Genomic DNA, 14620 nt, shown 5'->3' with positions numbered 1-14620 from the left:
GCTCAGTTCTGTGACCTCCTGGAAAGATGCCGGAAGGGTCTACACAGTCCTGCTATCATTCTGGGCTCACGGTCTCTTGGTGAAGCTGGAAGCCAGCTCTCTCCCTGCAAGAACATCGGCACCACAGCCAGCACCCACTGGTTCGGTGTTTGAAAGCAGAAACTGCTAAGTCTTGAGTTTATGTTTCTCCTCTGGGAACTCTCAGCGGCCGGCCCCTGGCACATCCACCAGAAAGCAGGACCATGATGGAGGCAGAGGCCGGGGCACGGTCTTTGATCTTGCATCTCAGATCCTGGCCCCTCTCCCACACATCAGGATTTAAGACATGCTAAGGAGCATCCCAACTCTATCACTCCATCCACCTAACAAGCATTCAGAGGAAAGGAATGCCGGAACCACCAAGAATGATGGCTTCATGTTTGCCATGTTTGCTTGAGGCTTTCTCTGGTTCTCCCTTTCTCATTCCAGCTTTCTCTCTTTCCCTGTCTTGGGGTGCCTGTCTCTTAGGGACTGAATTCTACAAGGCTGAAAGAAAAGGACCCCCCCAAATACCTGGGATGAGTTGTTTCAAGGCTGGTCGACTACAAGGGATTCAGTATGGATCACCTGAACCTATACTTTCCCTGATCCCAAACTCTGCAGCTCTAGTTTCTAGACCATCCAGTGAAGCTGGACGGAGGGCAGAACCTTAGGCCCTTGAGAGCTTCATGTCTGAAAAAGCCTAGAGGCTGAGGAAGCAGGCTCGTCTGGTTTAGCTTCTCTGAGCTTCTTCTTCTCACCCCAGTTTCCCCAGCATGCCGAAAGAACTCATTAAATATTGTCTATCCAGCTGCTGGTTCGTAAATTGACCTGGAATGAGGTTTCATCTGCTACTTCCACCTCAGACGTATGTGCTCTTGATATTAGTTAAGGATTTTTGTTTGTTTTGCTGATGGATAGGTATCAGGGTTTCCCAGCAAAAAGCAGGAGACTGTGGGGCTGGAGATTGGCTCCCATTCACAATTGTTGCCTCCTGCTAAGCGCAGCTTGGCCTAAAGATGAGGGTTGCTCGTCCCGACTCTCTCAAGATGGTCCTGGCAGCCCATACCTGGGAGCCTGGCCTTGGGATCAAAGCTGTCCCGCTCCACTCTCCACTTGGCCCTGCTGGGCCAGTCATGCTGCTGGGTGATTCTCACGTCTCAGGCCAGAGAGAGGGAGAAAGCTGGACAGTCTGGAACGGTCGATGCACCACCGATCAGTAAGTGGGTGGCTGTTGACAAGGTGTCCAACCAGAGAGCTAGTAAGACACTAATCAACCTATTGATTCCCCATCTCCCCCTCCCCACTCTTCACCCACAATCAATGGGGTAACAAGCCCAGCACTGAGGCAGCCAATCAAGCAACCCGAGCATGAGCCACCACATGTAACGTCTTCCGCTCCACTAGCCACAGCCAATCAGCTCATCAATGCAGCATCCAGGCCGCGCTGCCCAGGGATGGGAAACTGAGACCCAGGGCCAGAGGATCCCCCAGTGTACTAACCCCTGTCCGTCAGTATTGAGCTTGGGCTCCTCCCAAGGAGACCTTTACCCAGTTTGGGATATGAGAACACCCAGAAGCTCCCTCTCACCTGTTATCTCTCCCAGAACTTGCTTGCTTCCTTCCTCCTGCCACTTCAGCTCCGTCCCTCTCCTTGTGTCCTAGGCAGAGAGAGAAAACCAGAAACCGCCCATGTCTTTACAAGTGCTTCTGGGAAGCACCCTGGTTCTCTCTGTCTCATCTCCACTCCTCTCCTGCAGCCTTCTCCATTCACCTACGAATAGTCCCGCCTCTCACCTTCTTTCCCATCCACGCAGCTTTCCAAACCTGTCATTTCTCCTCAAAAGACTCCCTTAAAGATCTTGAAAGTGCCCAGCCTGAACCGCCCTGTATGGTGCTCCAAGCTGTGGAGTCCACCGCCACCATCCCAGGGAGGCTGCCTCTCCTCCTGGGCAATGGCCATCTCTGCTCAGCGACCCCAGGGCCCCTCACAAGAGTGGACATTCCGCGGCTCTTGGGAGGGTCTAGGGAGAGTAGCTGAGCTCAGAGTCAGGATGTGGGCTTAGGGGAGATCTCACTGAGAGAATACGAGGGAAACTTGCCTGGTGGGGTAGGGGGGAGGACGAGTCAGTGGGGAGGTATGGTTCAACATTCCCCAGCCAGATTCCCCTCCTTCCCTCCCTCACTTCCCTCCAGCCTCTGAATCAATACGTTTTGAATCTAATCTAATAACAGAGATTTAACGAGGGGATAATGCTTGTGGAGCGGTCCGGCGCTTTGTCTCTTCTTTCAAGCGGCAGCTGGGGCCCATTATCCAAGGACAATGCCCCATGCTAATCACTCCCTCTCTCCTCCGAGTGTTGGGGGACGGGTGGCGGGCAAGAGAGGGCAGCTCCTCCCCTGATTGGAGGGGAGTGGAGGGGGGGAAGAGGGGGGGAATAAGTCGCGAACGGTCTGGCCGGGGCCCCTCTCAATCGCCTTGACCTGACACCAACTCAGTGGGCTTCTCCCCAGACCGCAATGTCCATCCTGGGCAGTCAGGGCTGGAGCCCCAACAGTGCACACAGACAACAGATAATTACCTATCAGCTGCAGTACCAGGGGTTGGGAGTTGGGCGGGTTTTTTTTTTCTTCTTCTTCTTCTTTCCTCTAACTTGGTCCTCTATAATTTAAGCTCTCCCATTAAGGCCTGTGATTGGCCAGCCCTGACTGTCACGGTTAGAGAATGAAACCCTGCTTTTAGAGACCAAGAACACCCTTCTCGGAAACAGAAGCCTGCTTCACATCCTCTCTCTCTCCTATCTGGGACCTTATATCTGGGCTTGACCTGCAGGAGGAGGGGTGGGAGGTTAGACTGCAAGAAGGACTTCCTGAGAGCCATATTCCTGACATGAATGAGATTGGGAGTCTGAAAGGGAAGGAATGGAACTCATTTCCTAGAAGCCTTTAAGGAGAAACTTTTAGGGCTTCCCTGGTGGCGCAGTGGTTGAGAGTCCGCCTGCTGATTCAGGGGACACGTGTTCGTGCCCCAGTCCGGGAGGATCCCACATGCCGCGGAGCAGCTGGGCCCGTGAGCCATGGCCACTGAGCCTGCGCGTCCGGAGCCTGTGCTCCGCAACGGGAGAGGCCAGAACAATGAGAGGCCCGCGTACCGCAAAAAAAGAAAAAGAGAGACTTTTATCTAAGTTGGGAAGGGGCAGAGCAGGGAGAAGATCTGCCTCAATTTCCACTGTCAAAACTCAAGTTGGGAGGGAACCAGAGCTAGGACACCAGAAGCATGGCCACTCCCATTCCTTCTGCAATACATTTATTGGGCACAATATCAGAGTGCCATGTGGAGTGGGCCACCCCAAATTTGAATTTTGGCCCCATCACATGCTAGCTGTGAAACCTTGGACAAGCACTTAATTCCTCTGTGCCTCAACCTTCTCATCTGAAAAATGGGCGCACATTAGTACCTGCTCATAGGTGCTGTGGGGCACCATACTCTCAGTATGGGGCCAAAGCCCAGGGAAGTCATGAGGCTGGAGTAGAGGGATGTCTAGTGGCTTAGGGGCCCTTCCTTGGTCTGCTCACATCACATTCTGAATGGGTAGGAACGTCTCCCTTTTCCTTGTTGGCTCCATTTTAGAGATGGGCAGGGTGAAGTGAGCTGGTCATTCACTATAAGGCCAGCAGGGGATAAAGTTCTATCCACACCAGGCTGAATTCATATCTCTGTGTCCCATACCTTCCTGTCCCTTTTTCTCCTATTACTACCCACTCAGCCTCGCTCGCCCCTGTGCATTCCCAGGCTCCTTTGTACAGAGTTCCTCCCTAAAACTACAGCTTTGAGTTCCTCCTCTGGGAAAGCATGTGAATACTGGGCACAGCTTGGGGGGATCATCCTGCTCCTGGCTGGGTCTCCCCTATTCAATTTCACCTCCTGTGTCCCTGTCTGCAAAGAGACCTAAATTCCTGGCAGTGGGACACATCATGAACATGACATCCAGGACCATGGGAGCCTAGGACTCACTTCCATGTGCCTGGGCGAACCACCCACTCAAGACTCAGAAAGAAGTACCATCCTGTAAGGCCCGGAATAGGACGTCAAACTTGGGCCAAGGACAGTCACAACCCGGTCCTTCTAAATTCTGTCCACAAGGTGGCAGCAAAGTCCAGCTATTCTATCGAAGGGATAAGGCAAACTTTTTTTGCCCCCTTCTCTCCCCCCTTCCCCCTCAAATGCCCCAGCCCTCCTCAGGAGCCTCTGAGTCCCCTTTTCTCAAGGCCAGCCCCTTCCTTTTGGCCAGCACTAAGGATCAGCTTCAGACTACCTGATGCCCTGCTCTGCTGCTGTGGGCGGAGGCTGTGCCAGTACTCATCCCCGAACAACGGCCCCTCTTGCTTCTGTGCTCAGGCCTGGACCCCACACTAAGCTGCACACTTAGTTTATTTCCCCCTTTCTGCTTATGTGATGAAGATATTGATGCCTGATGGTGAAGAAGTTGTTTTACGCAAAACCCATACACGTAAGTTCCACGGATGACTCTCTGCCTTTCTCTTCTGCCCATGTCTCTAGGACCCCAACTCCATCCCCCTTCACACTGGCTCTGAGATGCTCCTCAATTGTCCTAGGAAAAGAAGAGTGAGAGTAAGGGGCTTCCCAGAGCAGGAGCTGGGGAGGTGTGTGTAGGGGTGGGCGTGGGGGTCTGTAGTTAGATGAGGAAGGCGGGACCCTGGGAGACACCCGTCCAGTGACTCTGGGGTAAGGACTGAAGAGATGATGTCGGTCCCAAATAGGGTTAATGACATGATTTCTTTACCCATCCTAGGGCAACACCCACAACTTTGCTGTTGCCCCATGCTAGCTGTGCGTATTAGTTTTCTGCTGCTGCTGTAACAAATTACCAATTTAAAAACACAAGTTTACTATCCTGCAGTTCTCGAGGTCAGAAGTCCAAAATGCACCGGCAGGGCTCCGTTCTTTCTGAAAGCTCTAGGAGAGAATCTGTTTCCTTGCCTTTCCTAGATTCTAGAGGTTGCCTAGATTCTAGAGACTCAGAGGTTGGCTCCTGGCCCCTTCCCCCAGCTTTGAAGCCAGGAGTGTAATATCTTTAGATCTCTCTGCTTCATCACATCTCCTTCTCTGTCCCTTTTGCCTCCCTCTTTCCCTTATAAAGACCTTTGTGAATACAATGGACCCACCCAGATGAGCCAGAATAAACCCCCACCTCAAGATCTTTAAATTAATCACAACTGCAAAGACCCTTTTACCTTGTAATGCAACATAATCACAGGTTCTGGGTATTAGGAAGTAGTTATCTCTGAGGGGGGGCCATCATTCTGCCCACTACCCTGTGAGATCTCGGGCAAAGTTGCTTAGCTTCTCTGTGCCTCAGTTTCCTCAACTGTAAAATAGACACACTTAACAATACCTACCTTACGGGATTTTGGGGAGGAGTAAAAGAAGCAATGCAAGTAAAGGGTCCAGTGCAAAGTAAGTGCTTGATAAATTTTAACTACAGTATTCTTATTGCTTTTATGCGTAAATCTAGAAGCTTCCTGGCCAGGCCCTTGCACAGGAAAAATGAGGTGTGGTCCATTTCAGACCTATTTAATTAACACTATATAAGAAATAATACTGTCCATTAGGCAGTGTTCATTTGTGCAATAACTTTATGGTGATGAGTTTGAGCTATTTTATGACCTTAGGGGAAGGGGACATGAAAGCAATGAAACCAGGACCCAGCCTGGTAGGAGATATAGGATCAGGCCAAGGCAGCACCTTCCCCAACGCCCGCAACTCCCAGAGTTTTCTCATCTTCCTGGGGCTTCTTGAGGCAAGAGGTGTTAAACCCAGAATGGGGTGCAGAATCATCTCCCTCCGAAGACTTCAACAGAGACACCCACCCCGCTTCTCCTGATCCACCCTCTTTGAGAAAGCAGTACAGGCAGGGGGTTGGACAGAGTAAACTCTGGAGGACCTTCCCAGGTCAGGGTCCAGGAAATCCTGCCTTTCCATCTGGGTGACACTTCATCTTGGCCTGAGGCTCCAGCTCTGTGCTCTATCCTCTTCTCTTTGCTGACATATCCACCCCCTGCCCTTTTCACCCAAGGACTCATTTTTCTGGCTCTCACTAATGAAACTCAAATCCATCTGCCAGATGGGTTTGTCATTGGGCTTAAAATTCCCATGAAAGGTTCACCCCTCAAAAGTCTTGTGAAGGTGAGCGACGTGTTTCTCCCATTGCTAACCCCCCATCCCCGCCATTTCTTCCCTCTCCCAGGAAATGTGAGGCATTTCTTTATTGTCGGGTGATTTGTTGAGCATTTATCTTGCCTCCCAGCCTGTAAGTTCCCAAAGGCCGGTATTTCTCGTCCTGTTCACCACTCACACTGCGCTGGCAGGTAGCCCACGCTTGGCATTTAGTGGGCCAACGAGTGGATGAGCTGCGGTGGGGGAAACAGACATCTGCTGTGCAGATGGGAGCTCTGACCTGCAACCCCTTCCCTAATCTACTTTTTACCTCTCCCGTCACTGCCAGTTTGGGTGAGGCGCAGGGAGTAAGGCATAAGAGAGACCCAGGCAGCCTAAACGGCATGGGAGAATCTGGGCGGGAGAGTAACTCTGCAGGGCTGAGTGGAGAATGTGGGCGGAGTGGCCTTAAGGAGGCTGATTGGCCATTGAAACCCCTGATGTCACTTCTTCGGTGAACCTTCTCAGATCCTTTAAGAGAATGAATCACTTGCCCCCAGAACGTCCACATTGTGTCATAGCTGGTTTGGCGCTGTAGCTGTCAAAATCCGTGAGCTCCCACAGCCGGGACTGCCTGCCTCGTCATCTCCAGGGCCAGACCTGTGCCAGGCTCAGGGTGGAAGCTCAATATTCGGATGAATGAAGGGGGTGGTGGTGCGGATTCTATGTGAGTCCCTTTCTGCTAGGATGATCCTGTAATTATCAGCCAGACCAGAGCACTTCTGTCCCGGAAATGGAGGTGCTGTTATTAATTACACCTGGACTGTCCTGGGCAAGCAGGATGCATGCATGCACCTTACCTCTTTACGGATTCCCCGGCCCCCTTCCATGGCTGAGACCTGAGCCGGGCTGGTTGGCTGCGAATGCTTTCACTCCTGCATGTTTCAGAGTTGAGCCATCTTGGGCTGGGGGAGGGGAGGAGAGGCACAGCACTGCCCTTTGTTCCCTCTGGGGTCATGGTTTTCCTCCTGAGGTTTGCCTCAGAGGTTGGAAGGATTTCCTGTAGGGTCACGGGTCAAATGCCGCATGTCCTCAGCAAAGCTATGTAGGGTCCTAGCTCGGCCTCTGCCCTCCTGCCCCCAGGAAGAAAGATGGGCTGATTCTGGAGCAGGAAGCGGTGCCGGGCAGGCAGAGGCAGGCCGGGAGGGGCTCCAAGGGTCCCCATCTCCACCATCTGAAGGGCTGAAGGGCAGGTCCTGGGGACTCCCTCCAACCCCGAAGCAGGAGTTGCTGCCCAGTGCCTGTATGTGGGGTGGGGTGCAGTGTGGAAGGAGCACTGCTGGCAGGGGATGTGCCCCATGGGGTTGGAAGTTGGCTAAATGGGGCTGGATTGACAAGGAATCCTGGGGTAAACCATTGCCTTAAAAGTTTACTTTTCGTTAATCATCCCGTTTGTGGAGGAGGAAACCCATATGTCCTCCTGCAGAGTAAAGAGAAAGAGCAATTGTATTGCTGAAGGGGGAAATGGATTTGGGCCTCTCCCTAGCTTCCTGATAGTTCCCCGGGGGTTCCCCAGAGTTTGGGAGTACAACAGAGATCCCCTGGGGTCAGGCCACATTTAAACAGTAGCACCCCTAAGGGGCCTGATATAAGGGAGGCGGTGGGAAATGTGGGTGGGTTGAGAGGTCCAAAGCTGAAGGTCTGCTGCAGTGCCTGCTGGGGTTTGGGACCAACCTCACCATCCTCTGCATGCACCTGGGCCCCGGCTTCATAGGATGCCTGCGTCAGGCTGCACAGGTTGTGCACTGTATAAACCCACGGGCACCACTTACACGGACCCCACTCAGGAAGCTCTGGTCATGGGCCTTTACACATGCTAGTCACTCTGCCTAGTATGTCATTCTGGCAAGTTCCTACTCAACCCCCAAAGGCAGCTCAGACGTCATCTCCTCTGAGAGCTCTTAGAGCATCCGTCACACCCACGCATACCTCTGTTCCACAACATATTACATGGAATAGCCATGATCTTCTCCACCATTCTCAGAATCTTAGCCGTCCTCCCCGCCACCTTCCTAACACGGTGCCTGGAATGTGGAGGCCCCGGGTGGACAGTGGTGACAGTACCAGAGCTGGAAGCACCTGCGAGGTCATCGTGCACTCTCTTCCTGGTTAAGAAGATGTTGTGGCCCAGGGCGGCGAGATGACTTGTCCACATTCACTCAAGGTCTCTGCGATAGTGAATGGGAACGTTGGACAGGCCCTCAGGCCCTCAGTACTGGGGACAGGACCGCCTTGCAGGGATGACAGTGGTCTCTCCTCTGAGACCCCTTGGGGACTGGGACCCAAACCCTTTCTGGCAGGTCACTCCCTCCTGTCCTTGTCCTCTCTCCCTCCCACTTTCCAACGACGGGTATTTTAAAGGCTATTTTGACTCTCTCCGCTGTAATAAGAAACTAGCAATTAGCTATTATAAGGCTGTTTTACAATCGTGTGGAAGTCCCTTTTATCCACTTTGCTTTAAATGGTTATATCTTTTATCCCTAGTTTTCAGGAATATAAAACTTTATAGCATTTGCTGCAAACCTTCATACTTTGCTTTGCAGTTTATTGCTCCCTCTGTAGATATATCTTTCGCATAAACAAGACTTTCATCTGTACAGTACTGGGCTTGGGCCACTGTGGCTCTCTGCAGTTTCATCAGTGGAACTCGGCCTTGGACACAAGATGATTCACACTGAGCCATTGGCCTGGTTGGCCGCCCTCCGTTCCTTGTGCTCTGATGAGGGCTGGACCGGCAGCCCTGCCACAAAGGTCACGGACCCCAGGGAGAGGGAGACATGATGGGGAATCCCTGAATGGGCATTCCCCACTCACTGTGTCCCTGATCTGAGGTTTGGGTCCCCGAAGACACCAGCCAAGAGTGTCCTGGCCTCTCCTGTGCTTGAGCAGGGAAATCTTCCCCAAAAGCAGCCAGGAAGCATCAGCAGTAAGCTTAGCCAGGGCTCCCCAGGGCATGCCTGGAGTAGAGCACAGGCCAGGTTCTCGGACAGCCCTGGCCTTCCTGAGGCGCCAACCTGGAGGGCCTCTCTGAGCAGAGGCTCCACCTAGAAAAGCCTCGGTGACAGAGAGGACCACACAGGCGATTCTGTCTCCTGGGGAATTCTCCAACTATGACCTGTTTTTCTGTTTTTTAATCTGGAGTGATTAGATTAAGTGCAAAAAAAAGGGCACCTCTTAGGGTAGCCATGAGAACGCCCTGCCCCTGGACTGCCAGCTACGCTGAGGGTAATTGATCAAGGGCCCCAGGTGCTGCTCTGAAAGCAGTGTTGGTGCCAAGGCCACGCCTCCCAGGGGCTGCCCCTGGCCAGGGACTGAGAGTGGCTGGGATGCTAAGAGAGGCCCATTCCTGGGAGGTGGGATTCCTCTGATGAACAGGGGGCTGGAGGACTCCCCGACAGCCTTGCCAAACCTTTCCTCTGCTGCAGGGCAGTCCAGGAAGACTCCTTCCCTCATTCCTTCCCTCTCTCCTTCCCTCAGACCAGACTTACTTACCGAGCAGTCTGACAGCTCTCGCCGCCATCCCTGTCTCCCTCCCCAGCTCCCCTCACGGGCATTCCCCCTAGTAAAATGCTTGCACATTGAATCCCATATTGGCATCTGATTCTCAGAGGACCTGGACTGACACACCTCTCACTTACATAAGGAGAGAATGTTGTATACATCAGTGTCGCCGATGGAGATTCTGTGCCTCCCTGTTTCTGCAGTAGCTGCTAGAAAGACATGTAGACAGGGAGAAAAGCGTGTGTATGTTTATATGCAATGCTAGAAGCAAGTGTATCTCCAGGTAGAGACGTGTAGGCGGGTATAAGTCATGGCTATAAATATACTTTTTTAAAAGAAGAGTTATTTTAGAGCAGTTTTAGATTCACAGCAAAATTAAGTGGAAGGTACAGAGATTTCCCCTGTACCCCTCTACCCGCCCCACACATAACCTTCCCCATCATCAACATCCCCCAACAGAGTGGTACATTTGTTACAATCGATGAACTTACATTGGCACATCCCATACCCAGAGCCCATAGTTTGCCTCAGGCTTCACTCTTGCTGTGTACATTCTAGGGCTTTGGACAGAAGTATCCGGCACTATAGCATCCTACAAAGTAGTTTCACTACCCTAAAAATCCTCTGTATTCTGCCTATTCATCCCCCCACCATCCCTCCATAAGCCCTGGCAGCCACTGATCTTTTAACGTGGGAGGGACCGTGGTCCTGATGACAGCTGATGTTAGGCGTCTAGCCTCCAGAGCTGTAAGACAAGTTTCTGTTGTTTGAAGCCATCCAATGTGTGCGACTTTGTTATGACAGCCCTAGGAAATGAATATAGGATCCTTTTCACCTGTCAACCAACCCTATAGTCCCCCTACCTTGAGACCACTTGTTATGCATAATAACAATTTTTCTTTATCATTCGATCTAGTTGGATAGCAGTTTTGTTTTGTTTTTTTTCGGCTTTGTTTTTTTTTTAATTTTTAAAATTTTATTTATTTTTGCCTGCGTTGGGTCTTTGTTGCTGTGCACGGGCTTTCTCTAGTTGCGGCGAGCAGGGGTTACTCTTCCTTGCGGTGCGCGGGCTCTAGGGTGCGCGGGCTTCCGTAGTTGTGGCGTGCCAGCTCAGTAGTTGTGGCTCACAGGCTCAGTTGCTCCACAGCGTGTAGGATCTTCCCAGACTGGGGTTCGAACCCGTGTCTCCTGCACTGGCAGGCGGATTCTTAACCACTGCGCCACCAGAGAAGTCCCTTGGTTTTGTTTTTAATTGTAATAGCTTTCAGACTGACAACCGATAGGTCTTTATGTTCCTCAGGCTTCTGTCCTTGGCCTCTTCTCTTCTGACAATGCTCCTTCCTGGGGGGATCTCAGCCATTCTCATAGCTTCAAACATCACTCAGTGGGCCCCTAACCCTTAAGTCTGTATCCCCAAGCAACACTGCACTCCTGAACTACAGATCCAGTATCTATCTAACATCTGCCCTTGGAGCGTCCCCTCAAATTCAAGAGGTCAAATTTCAATTCCTATCAATCCCCTCCTTCAGCTGTACTTTCCATGCTCTCTGTTTCAGTGAATGTCACAACTACTGACCTAGGTGTCCAAGCAAGACACCTGAGCAAGGATGTCACTCTATCATCTTTCCTTCAAGTCTTGAACATCCACAAATTCTATTGATTCTGCCTTCTCTTCCTAATCTCTCTTCTATCCATCCTCTCTTTACTATACCCATTTTCACTGAAAGAATGTAAGTCCACATCATTTTTGCCTGGGATCTTGTACTCTAACCTTGAACAATTCTCCACATTACTGATGATTTAAAATGCATCTCTTAAAGTTTGGTAAATCGTCATCTGGGTCTATAGTTTTCTTTGTGGACAAACTTTTTTTAAATTACAGATTCAGCTTCTTTAATAGATACAGGATTTCAAAACGTTTATTTCTTTTTGTGTCAATTTTGTAAGTATGTTGCCCTAGGAATTTGTCTATTTCATTTAAATTCTGGAATTTATTAGAAAAAAGTTGTTTGCTATAACATCTTTGTATTAGTTTCCTGGGGCTACTGTACCAAAATCTCACAAAATGGGTGGCTTAAAACAAAAGAAATTTACTATCTCACAGTCTGGAGTCTAGAAGTTGGAAATCAAGATGTCACCGCATCCCTGCTTCCTCTGAAACCTGTAGGAGAGAATCCTCCCTTGCCCCTTCCTAACTTGTGGTGGTCATTACCCTTTGATGTCCCTGGGCTTGCCGCTGCATCCCTCCAATCTCTGCCTCCATTGTCACATGGCCTTCCCATTCTGTGTATCTGCTTTCTCCTCTTCTTATAAGAACCCCACTCATATTGGAGTAGGACCCATCCTATGTATTGGCCCACCCTACTCCAATCTGACCTTAGCTTAACCTGATTACATCTGCAAATACCCTATTCCTAAATAAGGTCACATTCTGAGGCACTGAGAGTTAGGACTTACACATATCTTTTGGGGGGCACAATTCAATCCACAACAATCTCATTATCCTTTTATTATCTTATTATATTTTAATGAACTTGTAAAAATGCTAAAAGCCAAGAAAATCTTATACGAAGAAGAACAAAATTGTAAGATTTCCATTACTGGTTATCAAGACTTTTCACATAACTACAGTAATCAAGACAGACTGGAATAGGGGCAGCCACAGTACATATACTAATGAAACAAAATAGAAAATCCAGAAATAAACACAAACATATATGGATACTTGATTTATAACAAAGATGGCCCTGTATAGCAATGGTACAAGGATTGGTCTTCTTAATACATTGGGTGTCCACATGGGAAAGAAATGAATCTTGACTCCTACTTTGCATCGATCACAAACATTCATTCCGGATGGATGGTAGATCTAAATGTGAAAGGGAAAACGGACTTCCCTGGCGGTCCAGTGGTTAAGACTCCATGCTTCCACTGCAGGGGGCACGGGTTCGATCCCTGGTCGGGGAACTAAGATCCTGCATGTCCGTGCTGTGCGGCAAAAAAAAAAAAAAAAAAGTAAAACAAAAAGCTTTAAAAATACAACATAAAATAATGATCTTGTAGCAGTCAATGATTTTTTAAGCTGGACGTAAAAAGCATTAACAGTTGTAGTGGTCTGGTACATTGGTGGTCCTCAATGAGCCATACCTGACTGTATTCATGCCTTTGTGTAGACCCTTCCCCTTAAATGTGAGCTGGGTTTGTGACTTTATTAATAATCAGTAGAATGTGGTTGAAGTGATTTGATGCCCGTTCCCAGCCTCAGGAGGAGCTGCCATCTAGAACTCAGCTAAGGATTCAGGACCCTGGAATGAACTATCGCCCACTTTCTTCTAGGGCTCTTCACGGTAAATCCGATCACACCTCGCATCCCTGCTTATTTTAGGAACCTCTAGAAGTCCAGGCTTCCTGGGTCATCCATTATCAGTGGATCACTGGTCCCCAAACTGCTGGTCGTGTCTCCTAAACTAACCCATTTCATCTCTCCTCTGGAGCTTCCAATCTAGAAACAGTTGACTCCCTTCCATCTTCACTTCCATCCTCTGAGGACACTATCCTCTTATGTAGGTCTGGGGTGGGGCTCCCAAATTGCATATCTAACAAGTTTCTGCGTGATGTAGATGCTGCTGATCTGGCAATCACACCTTAAGAACCACTGCCATGGCCCTTATTATAATCACTACTTTATATACATCCTCAACCCTCCACTCAGCTCCCTGTCTAACACATTGGGTGTCCACATGGGAAAGAAATGAATCTTCATTCACCTGGTGAAGCCACAACCCCAGCTGAGTCCAGCCAGCCACATTCTCTGCTCCCACATCTGAGTAGTTGAATATTCTTGGAGAAAATCAAACTGAGCTGACTGGATTTACTATAAATCCATGGCTTCAAACTATAACGGGCACTGAATGACCGCCCCCTCCACCCCCAGCAAGCCTATATTTCTCTTTTAAGTTTGAGTTCTTACTCTCCAAATAATTATTATATTATTCTGTTTTTTTCTCCCAACCTCCCACGCCTATTCCACTCTGCTTCTTGTCGATGACCTCATTCTTTCATTCACTGAGCCATCAGAAAGGAACCCCCTCATCTTCTGACCAGCAAATCCACAGATGGGCCATACCGGTACCCAAGTTCTCACAGGTTAAGATGCAGGAAAGGGGGATCATTTCAAAGGCAACCCCACCTCACATGCCCTGAGTCCTGCTCAAGAACTTTTGCTTTTGTGTTTATTTCCCCTTTCCTCTGCATCACCTAGCAACCAGGTCTGCTGGACCATCCTCATGAACAAACATATTTTAGTGTCTCCTATTATTAAGAAAGCACAAAGAAACTTCCCTTGAAACTGTTCCAAAGGGGAACTTCTCAAAGAGTTTTTATATTTGCTTTTCCCAATTCCTCACCTTCAATTCTTTGTTAACTTCGTCTGGTTTCAACAGATTCCCTTGAATCCGTCCTTGTGGAATTTACCAGTAGCGATATACAAATGGCCGATAAGCACATGATATAGTCATGAGGGAAATGCAAATCGAAACCACAATGAGATACCATTTCACATCCACTAGGATGGCTAAAATAAAAGGCAGACAATAACAAGAGACGGTGAGGATGTGGCAAAATTAGAGCCCTCTTACAGGGCTGGTGAGGATATGAAACGGAGCAGCCACTTTGGAAAACAGTTTGGTAATTTCTCAAGATGTTAAACATAGAATGACATTTTTTGTTGTTGTTGTTGTTTTTGCGGTACGCGGGCCTCTCACTGTTGTGGCCTCTCCCGTTGCGGAGCACAGGCTCTGGACGCTTAGGCTCAGCGGCCATGGCTCACGGGCCCAGCCGCTCCGCGGCATGTGGGATCTTCCC

Source organism: Delphinus delphis, chromosome 8 (genome assembly GCF_949987515.2).
Source record: "Delphinus delphis chromosome 8, mDelDel1.2, whole genome shotgun sequence".
Lineage (NCBI taxonomy): Eukaryota > Metazoa > Chordata > Mammalia > Artiodactyla > Delphinidae > Delphinus > Delphinus delphis.
The sequence above is the reverse complement of the archived record's forward strand: the minus strand, read 5'-3'. Positions refer to the sequence as shown.